We start from the raw sequence: 17309 nt of genomic DNA on the forward strand, positions 1-17309 counted from the left end.
GACAGATTTTTCACTTATCCTATTGAACTGCAGCACGTTTTTATCAGACCGATTCTCTCATTTGCCAGGACGATCTTGAATTCTAAATTTGCCTCAAAAATGTACGCAGCCATTCCTCCAAGTCACTAACAGAAGTGTCAAACACTCACAGGTGCAGGAGAGATTCCCACAGAAACCTCCTTTATTTAGCTGCCTGTCTGAGTGTGGAACATGAATGACTGTTCCTCTAGATATGTATTTCCGATGAGCTGTGCAGTTGCCTCATCCAGTTGCCATTTCCTTTGCTTCGTCATGGGTCTGCATTTTAAGAATAAGTGGGCAAGACACAAAATATCTGCCAATTCCCCTCTTGCAAAAGAAAAAAAAATTAAAAAATTGGATATCTACCAAATAGAAGAACATTATTTTTTATTTTTTTTTTAAATAACTTATTTGGAGAAGTATATCTTGATTGTTACTTAACTTCTTATTATGTTTTATTTGCTTACAAAATATTTGCCTTTTTGTTTCAGCATATTGTTTGTTTTGGAGATGAAATTAAATGGGCTAGCCTAGCAATGACTAGTTCCTTGCTTTTATTAGATACATTTGGATGATTTCGTTAGGTCTTCAAAATATTTGCAACTCATGCAGCTATTTTGTAATCCATTCTTCCCTTACTGAAGCAGTGTAAACCCATTTTTGTCTCCACTGCTGAACCTCTACCAATCGGCTGACTACAACTGACTTTTAAAGTAAAAAAAAAAAAACAAAAAAAAAAAAAAACAAACAAAAAATGAGAACATAAAGCACATGATCAAATCAAGATAATAGTTCTCTGTCCTGCCTCAGAAACAAGGCTTCGTCTCTGAGTCACAACTGATCCCTATGTCTCATTCATTTTGCACCTTGGACTTTTTGACTGTGCTTCTTTTTGTCTGTATTTCTTTTTGTCTGTGCAAACATTTTATATTAATCTTTAGCAATATCAGTTGGAATCTACTTTCTGTGCTCTCCCTTCTTATTTTCAGGCTGTCTGAAACTAGATCCCACCGTGACAATCTTCCAGCCTGTGTGTGACAACTGACATAACCCTGCGTTACATAAATGCAAACTGTGTGTTTTGTAACAAGACTGCGGCTGAGCAGCGGAGAGAAAGGCTGCCAGAGCTGGCTGGGATTGTGCTTTTTGGTGCCACCTCTTCTAGGAAGGAACAGGGAAGTGGAGTTTGTTCTTCTCCTGAGGTAGGCTGAACACAGCATAAGTGCAGAGAAGGCCTTGAACAACAGCATAGGGCAAGCAGCCAAAGACAGAATGGGAGCATGAAGCATGAAGATAAACAGAAGTTTTGCTCCTGAGAGGAGGAAGTTTTGCTCCTTTATGAAGGAAGACTTCCAAAGTTAAGACCTAGAAAAAAAGAAAGCAGGATACCCAGAAGGAACTGTGTGGAGTTGGTAGAAACCTGGAAAGCTACTGTAAGTTGCTGAACAGAATAGCAAAGCTGAAGAAAATTGTGTTCTTGCAAGAGCACAACTGAGAGGGTGCTGGTTTGTTTTAAACTTCTAATTTCAGTCTCCTTTGCACAGGAGATGTGAGATTTTCCTTTGTGCATAATGACCTTAGGTATGCTTCATATTTTGTGTTGTAGTAATACCAAACTTCAGACATTGCTTCTATATTTTTCTCTCCTTGTGTAAGAAAAAGGACTGGACAATTCTACCTCAATGTTTTGGTGAATTTAGGATATTTTCATAGCATATATGGCAACCAAGTCCGAACCACCTCCCCCACACAACCCTGTGTAATTATTCATCATCTGAGTTCTTGCAGGCTCCTAGAGCTAAGATACAAGACAGTAAGTTTTTCTAAACAAGCAGCAAAGAGGGAAAGAAAGGGAAGAATCATCAAAGTCTTGATACTTTTGATGTTATGGTGCTCTTTTTGCTCTAAAAGGAAACTGTGACACCTCCAGGTATAATTTATGATTCAGACAACCACAAAACAACACTGTAGTTGTAGTGCTGCAGACTCAGGTCCTTAGTTCCCACAGATGATCTACAACCATCAAAGTCTCTAAACCAATGAATTTGGAACAAAGAACTGCAGGAAAAAGGACTGGCTACCTAGATAGTTCCTCAGTTTGTTGTCTATGACTCTGCATTAGGTAGTGTATATAGATTTAATTTTCAGATTAAATTGTTTTGAAGTAAAATTAAATAGTTTATGTATTCTTTAGAGGTAGTTTGGTAGAAAGAAAAGTACAGCATTCATATGATATCACTAATGGAGCAGGATACACCAATGTGTGTTTGGGGCTATGGTAATTACGTTCTGCCCTCTAACTCCTGTTAGTCTGTCAGTGCATTTCCATTGAAAATATGTCTTTATCATGCATGCCACCACAGCATAAATAAAGTGCATTTTACATCTGTATATATACTTACTGAGGTGCTGAGATACTCTCTCTGGCACTAGTCTGTTCATTTTTGAGAGCTGTTAAAAATTATTAGAAAACATTGCATGGCTTTCTGAAAAGCAAGTTTTACTGTACACTGGTATGGCTGAGTAAAACACAAATTCCTGCATTAAAAATGGGATAGCTAACTAAAATGTTAGATAAATAATATATATGTATAAATATAAATAATATATAAAATGTTTTAACTTGCTTTTAGTTAGAATATGGTTTTTTTTCAAGTCAGTGAACTATAAAGAAATTACTTCCTGAAAAATATTATAGCTTAATATCCTCTCTGTATTTTGCATATTCTTACAGAAATACATGAAAATAAATTATGATAATAGGAGAAAAGACCCATTGGAAAATCTCTACTCAAAGTCTGATTAACTTTGGAAGCAGTTGGGACTTCAGCTGCTGTTTACCCATCAAAGTAGGTGTCTTATAAACCAATGATTCATATTGTGGCATTTTAACTACATAAATAAACTTAACTAAAGCATGAAAAATTGTGTTTCACTTCTGAATGGTTTCACATCTCTTCTAGATTCTTTTGTTCCACAGCATCTTGCCAAGAAGAAATTTAGAATAATATTAGTAAATATTAGAGTAAATTTATTTGTAGTGCACGCATGTTATTGTTCCTGTGAAGAAGTTGCTGTTTCAATGCATTTTAGGAATGCATGAAAGATCTTCTTGGTCTATGGCAGAAACTTGCTTTGATTATTTCACAGCAGTATTATTGTATGTTTGCTGTCATTGATTGCAAGACTTAGTAATTGATAATTAATGACAAGTTTCTTTGTATATGCAAAACAAAAAATGTTGCTAATTGTCTTATTTGTTTATGTTATATGATTCCACAAATTATAAGCTTGTTGGTATCTTGCAGGTGTCTGTAGTTTGCTTATGCCATAAACTAACCTTTCAAGTACATCATATATTCTCCAGTATTTTTATTTTTTTTATGTCTGAGTTACATTTTAACTTTTCTCAGTAGTTCTTTTAAATGAAAAGTGAACTTTTCATCACTAGCCTGGATGCAACTTTGTTGTGCTGCAAAATGTAATCTTAAATGTTTATTAATATTTATAGGCATTAAATTGAAAGTATTATTTGGTTTCTTAGCTTTTGTAATGAATCAAATTCACATTTGTACACAAACATGAATAGCCTTCATTTTTCAATGCTATCTTTGAATTCACTATACATTGACAAAATAAGCTCTTACATGGTTTGCATCAGTGTTTTATGTATCCAAAATATTTCTAGAACAGATTGAAGAATTCCTTCCTGCAAAACAAGAAACCATAAATAACTTTAACTAAAGATATGTCTATATTTTAGCATTTAAACCAGAAATATCTAGTCCTAATAGATCCCTTTAAATCACTTTTTCTAGTATTTCTGTAGGCACGCCAGAGTCAAAAGAAACCATAGTAAATTTCTGTACTCTACATGCACTGTATTGTAGTTTTTCTCACAAGCTGGAAATTATAGAGAAAAGCAAAAAACCAACAAAATACCAGTTAGTAAAAGCAAGAAAATTAAGGTTGTTGCCAGAATATTTTTCTTGTTTTAAACATCCTCCCATGTCTATCATAATGCTAGAAGACATTTTTCAAAGAATTTGAAACAATGTTGACAATAACTCAAGCTAGATGGTTTGACATACGGAATCAGAGAATCACAGAAGGACTGAGATTGGAAAAGACTTCTGGAGATCATCTTGTCAGTCCCCCAGTCCACAGCAGGTTTCCCAGGACCACTCCAGTTTTCTGTACCTCCAAGGCTGGAGGCTCCATAGCCTCTCTGAGCCACGTGATCCAGTGATTGACCACCTGCACAGGACAAAACAAAAGTGTTTTCTTGTCTTTGGATAGAATTTCATGTGTTTTCATCTGTGCCAATTGGCCTTTTCAGAGGGCACATCTGAGAGAAGTGGTGACTGCCTCTTCTTTCCCTCCCCCCAGGTCTGTGCACATGGATAAGATCCTCCTGAACCTTCTCTTCCCCAGGCTGACCACTCCCAGCAGTCTTGGTTGTCAGGTGCTGCAATGCCTTACTCATCTTCATGCAAGATGCACCAGATTCACTCTGGTAAGTCCATATATTTCTTGTGCTGGGAAACCCAGTGCTAGACCCAGCCACTCATGGGCTTACCAGCGCTGAGCAGAGGGATCATCTCCCTTGACCTGATGACAACACTTATTCTGATGCAGTCCAAGGTACTTTTGACATTCTTTTCTGCAAGGGCGTACACTGCTGGCTCTTGGTTTGCTTGTTGCCCACGAGGACACCAAATGCCTTCCCTGTAGAGCTGCCTTCTATCTCCTTGGCCTCAATCTGCACTGGTGCCTGGGGTTATTCCTCCTTCTACCCTAAGGTGCAGGACTTTTCACTTGCCCTTGTTGAACTTCATGGGAATCCTGCTGGCCCATTTCTCCAGACTGCTCAAATCCACCTGGATGGCAGCATGATCCACTGGCGTAATGTCTACTGCTCCCAAATTCTTGCCAGCTGCAAATCTGCTGACAGATCAGTCTTCCATCATCCAGGTCGTGAATGAAGGTGTTAAACACAATATGTGCCAGTTTTCATCCCTAAGGCACATCACTGGTGACTGTCTTCCACGTGGACTTTGTGTTGTTGATACCAATTCTATGATTCCAGCAGTTCAGTCAGTTCTCAGCCCACATTACCAACCATTTCCCTAGCCTGTATTTTATAAGGGGTTCTATGATCTTGTTAATGGGTAGTCTTAAAAACCTCTCTAAAATTGAGATAAGCAACATTTAGTGATCTCCCTTCATCTATCAAACCAGTCATTTTATCACAGAAGTCTATCATATTAGCCAGGTATAATTTCTCCTTTATGATTTTACAATTGTTAGCTGAAATTTGGTTAAATTTGGCTATTTTTATCCTGAATTCCACAAAATCACACTTCCATTCTGTTCAGTTTAGCCAAAAGTTGGAACAACACCGTGTATATGAAACAAATATTGATCAATTGTTGATTAAGTGATGTTTTTAAGCATTCCAGCTATTTTTTTCAGTTGTAAGCAACATTAGGGAAAACTTAAGTATCAGGGAAAAAAGTACTTCAGCTTGGACTCTGTGGCAGCTAACAGTGCTAAGTGAAGGTCTGCATTAAACTGCTCTGCTGGGTGTTTTCCTTTTTGCTTCAAGGGTGTGTGAAATATGTGCTAAAAAATTTCCTAACAGTATACAAGATGTGAACTGAAATTTACGCAAGGACTTCAACCAAATTATTAGCAACATTTTCATATTGAGTCTTCATAGTACTTTGTAGGGTTACATTTCTGCCAGCATTCAAGCTCTGATGAAATGGGGATTATATAACAAAGAAATATATTTTTTTAATTAATCTGTCAAATGAGTCTCATTAACACAGAGTCTCATCATAGTAATTACTTAAGAACCAGGCATTAGAACATTTAGCATCTAAAAGAGTTCATTATATTAAAATGTTGTGAAATTATCTTTGAATATAATTTTATCTCCTTATTTATTTTTGATGAGATAGAAATAGTAGAAAACAGTATATAATAAAAGAACAACAAGAAAATAATGGAAACACAAAATTAATAAAGGAGATTTCTAGCATTTTGTTATCTTTTTACACAGCAGGTTCTAATACCAAATGTAAATCACCTAATTGCAAGATTTTGTCCTTTTGAAATGCCTCAAGCAATGATAACTATGGGGATCAGAGTGATTGATATCTCTTGCAATACCCCTGCAGTGACAATTGATAATATAATGCCTTTGATCATGTACCTGTCATAGGCATACACTTGTTGCAGCAGGTTCCCCAAAAGTTATATCAGGAATTTTCCTCCTTCAAAAAATGAAGGAAGCAAATAAACCATGATTAGAAAATATATCAAGGCTATTTTTCAGCCTGCAGCTTCATTGATACCAGAGAGACTGCAAGTATCTAGAAGAATCTAAACTAAGTTTTGGGGTAAATCCTGACCCTTGCTGATCAGATTTAAAAGTGTACTTTCTAGCATCAAGAAAATTTAATGTAAATTCTCTCATGAATAAGGCTAGTTAGTCCCAATACAGAAAACAGAAGTGAACGGATTAGATGTGAGATTTATTACTTAAAGGTACCAGCAGTACTGTGATCAAGAGGTAGCAACTGGTTTGTGAGTTCAAACCAGTGTTCAGATGACTATAATGGCTTCTCAATAGTAATGCCCATCATTACTGCATTTATGCAATTAGTCACTCCTAACCTCAATAAAAATTATAGGGTAATGTTGAGTTTTCTTCTACTCTTTTTTCTAAAGTAAAGCTGGAAGTTACAGGAAATGCACCTCAGCAGAAAAGTAACAGTTCTTCCTTCTTCAGTGGTTGTGGGAACGTGGCTTTTCAAAAACACCAATCAAATGGAAACTCAAGTTTCTTTTTCCCTGTCTCAGCCTTTGAAATACCTGCCTAAATTCAATGTATTATGCCAAGTCACTCAGAGTACATCTCTAGAGGAAGGGCAAAAAATTGCTTCAGCCTGGAAGATCTTGCTGCTGTCTAGAAAGTTAGCCAGTGAGAGATAGGCTATTATGAATTTTGGTATTTTTAGTGGGTGGATGATTTTACTTTTACTATATTTGAGAGATTGAATGCTATTAGCATTCATAGTGAGGAGTTATGGTTCAGTAAATGGTTTGAGGAAGGTGCCTCACACGGCAGCCTACTTTCTTAGAAAGTCATTTACAAAGTACAAAATAAAACTCCAAAAGCACTGACTTCTTCAAACAACAACAGGAGAGTTTATTAGGAAGACAGGAAGGCTAACTAAGTTATAAAAAAAGAGAAATTTGAATCTGAGGAGATGCTTCTAATAGCTGTTGACAGAAAAAAAAATATTTTATATACAAAATAAATTGCATAGATGAAAGGGAATTTGGAAATGAAGAATCCTGCTACAAAGGTCCTCTTGTCGAAGCCACTGGGATGTAAGATTAGAGGTAGAAGTGGAAGTTTCTATTAAGAAGTCTTATAATATGTATGAAATACTGTTTTCAGGGTAGCTTGACTAGTGCATTTTTCAGTATTGTTTATAAAAATGAGATATGAAAGTGCATTTTATCTTTCCTATATTTTCATGGGGGGGTATTCTTACATATGCTGTCTAAAGTGAGAAGATATATTTAAAATCTTTTCAAACTCTATCAGTCTCTTTTTACATTCATGTGCCTTTATAGGGTTAATCATGTGAAAGGATAGTTTACCTAGGAAGAGGTTTAGAGGAAGTGTGATTAAGCTAATACTGTCTTACTGTTTTGGAGAAACCCCTTTTTGAGGAGTATCAGTCAGAGTATTTCCAGAGATTTCAGTAGGAATATTAACAAAATTCCTATTAAAAATTATTATCAACAAATAGCATCAACTCACAGCTGGGTTAAGAATAACTTTTTTAATCATTTCAATGGCTTTTCTTTATAACAAACAGCTTGAGCTGATCAAAACAAATGAAGCAAAATGCTAATTCAAAGATAATTTCCTTGGTCCATTTCTCAGTTCTTTTTGCAACTCTGTATCCTTCCACCTTCTCCCTCTTTAATCTCATTAGAAGTAGCTACTTGTATGACTATATAAAAGCTATAAAATCAAGACCATGATTGCCTTTACCCTTCCTCTTATCTCATTTACTCCTAGAGGATCAGTTCTTACTGATTTAGCACAGTAAGGCCAACCTGGGGTCTCCATAACTACTCACAAAACCAATTTCTTTTTCCCTTTAAATTCCTCTTTAAAACTCTCCTTTACATTTACGCCTACATCACCACTCATTTGTCAGTGCTGAACTCATATCTCTGCTCTTCTGTTTATGGGCACTGCCTTCAGAAGTTGCCAATGTTTTTCTCTGTATTTAAACAGTATTTAAACAGTCAGTACTGCTCTGTCAGTAGTGTTCATCAGCCATATGTTATTAAAGTAATCACTAATAACTTCATTAGTCTACAACTAGAGGTTTGGAGACAGGATTTGAGCAGGTAGATGATTTGCAGCTGAACATCATATATTATAATATCCATTAAAAGGAACAGCAAAAATCTAAAAACAAATAAGCAAAAAGCAAAAAATCTTTAAAAATTTAAAAATAAATAGCAAATAGGCTAAAGGGTTGGTGGCAATCAGTGATTGCTACAAGAAAGCTAATTCCTTCTAGCCTTTTATTTCTGTAATTTATGAGTCTGATTATCTAAAATAGTAAGGGGCAAAGCTTATCAGGATTTATACCCCAAAGTGAAACTGCATAAAATTAGTTCCATCAATATCAAATATCTTAGTTACTTACAGATAAAATATACCAAAAAGTTAAAACAATGATTTTCATGCTATCAAAATATCCCTTTCATATGCACTTCGAAGTATCCTCAATTTAATAATTACTAATTAATTAATTAGTAATTAATTTAATAATGAATTATTAAATATTTAATAATATTTAATAATTCATTACTTTCTAATGAAAGCAAAAGTAAATAAAAAGAAATGACAACAAACAATTTATTTTATTAATTAATGATCTAATAATTTGTTGGAACATCCTCATGTTTTGCTCCAGATGGGTTTTGTCTTAGGTGAGGGCTCAGATCCTAAACACAGGTAGGTACACTTAAGAGAAAAAGTATTTAGCTGTGGCTGCATATATGACCCACAACATTTGCCTTTCCAGGTAGTGAAATGCCATGGATCATATTCTCATAGATACTCATTCAAAGAGTTTTCTCTTTACTATACCTTGTTCACTGCTTATGACATTCAGTTTATTCTTTCAAATTCTTGATATAAGAATTAAAAACATGTGGCTTTAATAAAATACTGAGTTTTTCTCACCACAGCTAATTAGCTTGGTCAGAACCCACACTGATGTGTCCAAGTTTCGAACTGCATCTCACTGCTGTGGAACATCTGTTTGCACTTGACCATGTTAGGTTGCCAGAAGCATGATTAAATTAACTGTGGAACCAGGGTCAGATCCTCTAAGTTGCTGTAAGCAGCTATTTTTATTCTAATTGTTGAGAAATGTAGAATATTTTTGGTATAAATAACCTAAGATTACATCTTTTGCTGTGGTTCATATATATTTGAAAAACTGAAAACAAACTCAGTTTAGTATCACCTTCATCTGGCTTTTCCTATGGCTGGATTCTGTACCTGGGATAGGGCAACTCTGGATGAGCAGACAGGCTGGAGAATTCAATCATGGAGAGCAGAGCTGTGGAAAGGGCCTTATGTTTGACATCAAGTTGAACATGGGTCAGCAGTGCCCTGGCAGCCAGGAGGGCCAACCCTGTCCTGGGGACATCAGGCACAGCATGGGCAGCTGGGCAAGGGAGGGGATTGTCCTGCTCTGCTCTGAGCTGGGGCAGCCTCACCTCCAGTGCTGGGGGCAGCTTTGGGTGCCACAATATAAAAAAGATATCAAGCTATTAAAGAGTTTCCAAAGGAGGACCATGAGCCTGATGAAGGGCCTTGAGAGGAAGCCATACAAGCAGTCACTGAGGTCACTTAATCTGCTCAGCCTGGAGGAGACAGGAGACTCCACACTGGAGTCTGCAACTTCCTCATGAGAGGAAGAGCAGGTGCAGGCACTCATCTCTCCTCTGTGGTGACCAGTGACAGGCTGAGGGAATGGTCTGAAATCATCTCAGGGGAAGCTTAGGTTGGATATCAGGAAAAGGTTCTTTCCCCAGAGGATGGCTGGGGACTGGCACAAGCTCCCCAGGGAAGTGGTCACAGCACCAGCCCTGACAGAGTTCCAGAAGGGTTTGGATAACAGCCTCAGGAATATGGTGTGTCCTGTTCAGGGACAGGAATTGGGCTTTGGTGACCCCTGTGGGTGCCTTCCAACTCAGGTTGTTCTATGATTCTATGATACATTGTCCACTTCAGTCTCAGACAGAACATGATCATATTCTGACAGAAGAACAATTTTAGGCAAGGAAAAAACCAACAAAACTGTTCTTCATAGGAGCAGGAGATATTTAAATAGCATATTAGCTATTTACCGTTTAACTTTTTATCATTTTTATTAAAATTATTCCTTTTCATTAGTCAAATAACATAGTTACAATTAAGTTCAACAATCCAAATCAATATATTTGTGCTTTTGTATTAAAATTTTCTACATGACTAGCGGGTAATGAGATTATGTTCAAAACTAGAAACAATCATTTAAATTGGGCCTATCAGTACAGCAATTACTTTTGCTGTATTATAAAATTTTCTGGCCAGAATACCTAAGCTGACAACTAACAGTAACTAAGCAATTAGGAACATCTGTTCTTCTGTGCTCCTGAAATTTGTTTCATAAATAGATTTGCAGTATGTTCTCCTTCTTTCAATAGAGTAGGGGTCCTGTAAATCTTATTTCAGATCAAATTCTTAAGAATCAAATCCTGACAATAATAGCTATAAATTTAACCCTTTTAATGCATTCTCACTCTTATAGGAAAGACTCAGCTTTTAAAATGTTGTCTTTATGTATAAATACAGATCTACTTTGTTAAATATGTCTCATTAGTTGAACCCTGTATTGACATTTTCTTTCTGTTTCCAAAAAAGTAGTTGGGATTATCTTTTTGCATATATAAATTTTGAGTACTGTATAAAAATTAAAATGTGAATTTAGAGGGAGAATCCACTGAGTAGCTCACTAGGGTAATTTACTATTATAAACATGATATTTTACCAAAAAACATGCAGTATTATTTCTTACCTTCAATACAGCCCCGCTTTGGACAGATCACTGTTTTCATGTCTTAGAGATCTAGGGCTTTCCTGGGAGCATGGGATTTACTATTCAGTTTTCTGTGACCATTCTGCTTAATCTCATTCTCTAAACACAATTGCTTCCCTACATAAACACTAAAATGTGCATCTAATTTATGACTGCTTGTAGACTTGGAACTTTCTGAATTTATGGGCTAGAAGAGTAAAGCCTGTTGTCATCTCTGTGGATCAAAGCATTTCTCTATTAGTAGGCTGAACTGAGAGAGCATAGCTGATGACAAAATTGTACTTTCAGAGCAAGCCCTTTGAAAATGTAAAGCTGAAACAGTATTCAGACATAAGGGAAAAGGACATGTCAGAATCAAAACTAATAAGATGTTTTAACTTTCTATATGCGGATTACAATGAAGTAGAAGAAAATTTGTTTTCTTTCATAGAGGTTTTATACTGATAGCTGTACTAAATATGCAGTCCATGCTGTCAAGGGTTCTCATATTTTCAAAGTGAGGGTGAATTCAGCATTCCACTTTTCAGAGGTATTACAGTACTGGTAGTACTATTATAGTATTATAGTACTATAGTACTATTGGTACTATTTCCAAAGAAACAGCTGACAATCACAAAAATATCAAGAAAAGTGTTCAGGCTTTTTTTCCTCATGAAATTGTTACTACACCATTTTTCCATATGTCAAACTCCATAGATTTCTATATTTTATAATACAGAGCCAATTCTATCAATAGATCATCCCTGCCTTACTGCACAAGGTACTTTGATGCAGACATGCACGAAGATTTAAGAAATCTAACTCCTGAATTAGAAGGGTTAATATTTACGTTCACTTTGGGCTTTTGCAGGTTCTATAGCTGAAATGTGGGATATCAAAACGTGACAGACACGTGTACACAAAAGAAGAAAAATAATTTGTGAAGTTGTTTATGAGAGAATATGGTTAAGTACTGCAAGACAGAACTACAAGAGAAAAGTATGTGAAGATATTTAAGTTAACTCTAAGTCCTTAAACTAAGTCCTTAAACTAAGGACTAAACTAAGTCCTTAACTAAGTCGTAAGAAACTGCTGAGGTGTGGATAAAGAGGATCTCCCAAAAAAATCTAGGACTAAGGAAGAGTTAATTTATCCTACCTAATCAAGGTGTTAAAAGAGAAGATATATTTTGGATGGTGACTGTGTTATGTGGGTGTGAGGAGAAGAGTTTATGTTTTGGGAAATAGTTTTGTCTAGTAGGTAACTTGGAAAATATAAGGTTCTGTTTTCTGTGATTTCCAAAAGAAGAGGTTTATTGGGGGGGAGGGGGAGGGTAGTGGCACAAAGAAAGGAAAATCATCCTCTTTTCAGTTCACTTTCTCTACTGATCGTGATGAGGTTGCTCCAGCTGGAACATATTAGATCATTTTTTATCCCTTGTGGTAGTTGACCTTGGCTGACAACCAAGGGCCCACCAAGCTGCTTTATCACTCCTCAGCAGCATGGGTGGGGAGAAAAAAAGATGAAAAAAGAACTTGTGGGTCAAGGTGAAAGCAGTTTAATAAAGATACAGCAAAGGTCATGCATGGAAGCAGAGGTAAAGCAAGTGATTTTATTCACTACTTCCCACCAGCAGGTGATGACCAGCCACACTCTGGCAAGTAGGGTTTTAGTACTCCAGAAGACAAATGCAGCTTTTATTGCTGAACAGGTGCCATATGGTATGGAACATCCCTTTGCTCATCTTGGATCAGGTGTTCTGGCTGTGCTCCTTCCCAATCTCTTGCCCATGACTCAGCCTACTGTCCTTTGGAGGGTGGACAGTGCTGCAGAGTCAGCTTTGGTGCTGCTCCAGCACCTCTCAGCAGTAGACAAACACTGGTGTGTTATCAACACCTTTCCAGCACCAACACACAGCCTGGAAAAATGAGGGTGCCATAGGGAAAAGTCACTCCATCCCAGCCTGAATTAGTACAACCCTGCAGAATTTGAAGAGAATTCAAAATTTATTTCCAGAGGCTATTTTAATAATAAATCTTTAAATATGAAAGAAACTACAAGTCACTGGCTTCTATTGGAGGAGGCAGGGTGGTCCTAACTCTGAGAAATGTTGATTTGAATGTTGCTTGTCTGCATGTAAACAAAACTCTGACATGTTCAAACACTGTTTTTTTGCAAGAGATGCATGATTTCTTTCAAGGACTGTTAAACTACTTTCCATACCTGAGAACAAACATGTCTGCAACCATCTTCAAATATACAGAATGAAAGATTCAACACCTTAAGTAAAACACCAATTCCTTCTTCCCCAGATTAGGCAAATTTGTAATTTCGGCTGCTATTGCAGCAGAATTTTTTTAAGGCTTAGAGACATCAAAATTTTCTCAGATGCAAAACGGTTCAGCTGATGAAGGTGTGACAATTTCTATTGCCAACTTAACATCCAGCCCTCAGGAGGGCTTTACAAAAATAAAAAGCATTTCCTCTAGTCCTGACACCTGAAATCAGGGTCTGAAATATTCAAATATTCATCCTATTGGAGGACTAGAGAACTGTGGATTAATCTTTTCCATAATTCTAAAAAGAGCTGAGGTAAAATACATGTAACCTTTCTTGCTGTCATTCCCTGTAAAATAAAATCACAAGTTTTTCAAACTGTGGAGCCTGTCACTGCATAAAGCCCATGTAAGTAAATGCATGCCATGTCTATGGCGTTTAACTGCATAAACGAGCTTTTAAATTAGCATGTGTACATCCACCAAAGCTGATCATCCCAAAGTTGGACCAGTTACACAGGCAACAGAATAGCTAATGTTACTTTTTTAATATGGTTTTAGGAAAGATCCATCTGTCTGAACAAAAACAAAAGGTGGATTTATGATTAATTTCTTAAGAGGTTGGTCAGACTTCAAGCTTCTAGAAGAGATGCACAACCTGTGATAGAAAATAAATGAAAATCCTGATGAACTCACAGTCTCTCATTACAGACCAATGTGCACATAAATATAGATATAGATGTAGAAATATAAACCAAAAAATACTTACATTGCATTACTTGAACTGTCTAAACTACTAAACATTTTGCATTGTACTGCAAAAAAACTCTGGAATAGCATGACAATTGATGGTAAATACAAGAAAGTACAAGGCAAACCTTACTGCATTTTTACTAGGAGTTACACAGGCTGATAAATATGTCACTACCACATCCATCAGCCATCATTAAACCACAGCTACCACATGTTCCCTAAACTCTGGCATATTTGGCATTATTCCCTGCACATCTTCACTTCAAAATCTGCCCCACCTGACACATAAGTTTTGAAACTGAAGTTTTCTCTGTCTGCTCTGATTTAATTCATAATATCTCCTGTTATGGAGAAAATATGGAATATTTTCTTCTCATTAGTCATACCTTATACAGGGATAACATATAGTAGCCTTTCACAATATTTCAGTGTGAAAACAATGACTTCTTAATAGCTCATTTTTTTTCAATATGCAAATTTCAAAATCAAACATTTCACATCAAACTAAAACAGATTAATTTTTTTATACTATTCATAGCTCTGACTATTCCCAATTCTTTTTTCTAAGATTTCTAGATTAAATTATTCTTCTATGTGGTATTTTAGCAGTTGATTTGAATTTGTTTGTTTTGCCTGCTGTTCTTCATGTTCTCCAGATAGTGTTGCAATAACTCAAAGCATCCAATGCCTCCAAGTGTATATATATATATATATGTGTGTGTGTGTGTGTGTGTGTGTGTGTGTGTGTGTGTATACTGCTTCTTGTGGGGTCTATAGGTTACAAATAAATAAAATCTGGTCATACTAAGTGATTCTATCTAAGGCCTGTCTTCAGACAAAACTGTTTAATCTTATTTTAGCCTTATATGATTTGGAGCAGTTCTTATATAAAGCATGAATAATAAATTCTTTGTTTTTAAACTTTTCTGGATCTAAATGCTGCTTTATCAGCCAGAGGTTTTCTGCCTTGGATGCAAGCTTCCAGAAAACATGCATAAAAATATTTTACAAGGGAGTTGATTATGTGTTTATACAGTAATTTTTTCAGAGAATAAAACAACTAACAGAGAGTATGGGTGTGTATCCCATCTTTGGGGTTTTTTAGGTTTTTTTCCAAACTTCCTAGTCACTTCAGAAACTTGTGAAATATCTGGATGACTGCCCTTTCATTTTATTTTATTTGTATGTTAGTCATTTAGACTTACAATTTAACTATGTTCCCATTTAATCTTCATTGAGATCTCTTATCATTTCTTTATTTAAAAAAAAAAAAAAAAAGAATTGCTATTACTAAGAGATTTCATCTTTCTTATGGATAGCTGAAGGGTTCTCTGTACCATATCCTTTTACCATTACTTTGATAGAATAAAAAGACCAAGTTTTCACAGATGTTTCCAGTTTTTCTCAGTCTAAATGAATTGACAAAAATAAGTAGGGATTAGCAATGCTGATCTTTGCTGCAAGTGACATTTGTACTTGGATCAAATACAATAGTTTGTCCTTTAATTGTAGATATTCCAAAATGCTGTATTTCAGAATATGGGAAAATTTCTCAGTCTTCAAGTTTCTGTTTTTGTGTTTCATTCTGGCTGCATAATGATCTAGGGAAGTTATATTCAATAGTTCTGCAAAATATCCTGTATTTGACATTCTTTATCCATATTGTTAAGTGGGAAAGAAATGTTTGATTGAATGGCATAACAAATCTGTATCTCAGATGAAAATTCCTCATTTTGCTCTGTGATAGCTCTCAAAAAGCAGAGATGTCCTTCAGCTCAAGCATTTTTCAGTGGGCTCATCTGCTAGCATATCAGTAAGGCATAATATGGCCTTTTCATCAGACAGAGGCTTAAAGGTCAGCTGCAGATTTTTTCTAGTGACAGAAGATCCCAGCAGGGAGAGGGCTATAGTCAAATGCTTTACTTGGTTATAAATAAAGGATTGAAAAAGCAGTTCTCCATTCTTGACAGATCCATTGATTTCTAGAATTTTTGGCAGGTTTCTTATGGCAGATGTGATCAGTAGAACTGTAGGGTATGCTCATAGCTACTTACAGATTTTTGGAAACTGCTGTTTCTGCTAAGTTATTCAGTTAAGAAGTGGAAACCCACATTTTATAATAAAACTTGATGACATCTGTCACAGCTTGATTACTTATGTTAGGTAGTAACTTAAGTCCTTTCATATGAATAAATAACAGTGTGATAGTTTATGTGTAATGCTACCATCTATCCAAAGGCTCAAATCAGTTTTCAATCAAGTCTTGAAACAAAAAAAGGCTACAAATAGGTATAAAGCCAAATCTTTTCACCATGAGGATAGTCAAGCATTGGAGCAGGTTTCCCAGAGAAGCTTGTGTAGCCTCATTCTTCAGATTTTCAACCTAGACTGGTTAAATCCCTCAACAATGTGGTCTGACCCCATTTTAAAAAAGACCTCTTTAAGTGCTTTCCAACCTCTTTAACTTGCCTATGATTTTGTAAAAACTATCTTGTTCCTGATTTAGGAATATCAGTGTATTAGTATTGCTCTATAGAAGTTCTAAGTCAACTGCACATCATCTTAGTCAGATATTAGCTAATATGACACATCCAATGAACTACTCTATAATTTCAGCTATTTAAGTTCTAGTTTTTAATTTTAATATTGGAAGAAATTTTTAAAAATAAACTTATGCAAACTTGGGATGACTTTCCCCTTAATCTGTAATTCTTAAACTTAGGCAACAGGAATTAAATTGAGATATGATAAGGAAGTACACTGAAATACCAGACTTCTATTTATAGTCTGGTTTTGGTGTACAATTTTATACTCTTCAGTGTTAATTCAAAAAAAGAAATGATTGCTATTCTTCTACTCATAGTTAGTAATTCAATACTCTAAGAACATGAATTAATCAGAGAAAGATAAGATCAGAGTGTAAGAGCAGCCATAACTACAAAAAAATAGCGTTCACATGACTTGAGACGTCTCCAGAAACAAGACTGAATTCAGACACAGTAGAGTAACAGAGAAGGGAGAAGAAATTTTGTTTTCCTTGAAGAACATTTTTAGCAGTAACAGTGGTAGAAAGGCACTACTG

At 35.8% G+C, this 17309-nt stretch overlaps 1 long non-coding RNA gene across 1 annotated transcript; it reads left to right on the top strand.

Annotated features, from left to right (window-relative positions):
• Positions 1-1119: 1119 nt before the first annotated feature.
• LOC111937303 (uncharacterized) lies at positions 1120-4518 on the top strand. The gene is made up of 3 exons (XR_002868551.2): positions 1120-1454; positions 2756-2870; positions 4411-4518. It is a non-coding gene; the product is annotated as an uncharacterized LOC111937303 (long non-coding RNA).
• The last annotated feature ends 12791 nt before the right edge of the window (positions 4519-17309 follow it).

This window comes from Cyanistes caeruleus, chromosome 4, assembly GCF_971803275.1.
Source record: "Cyanistes caeruleus chromosome 4, bCyaCae1.hap1.1, whole genome shotgun sequence".
Lineage (NCBI taxonomy): Eukaryota > Metazoa > Chordata > Aves > Passeriformes > Paridae > Cyanistes > Cyanistes caeruleus.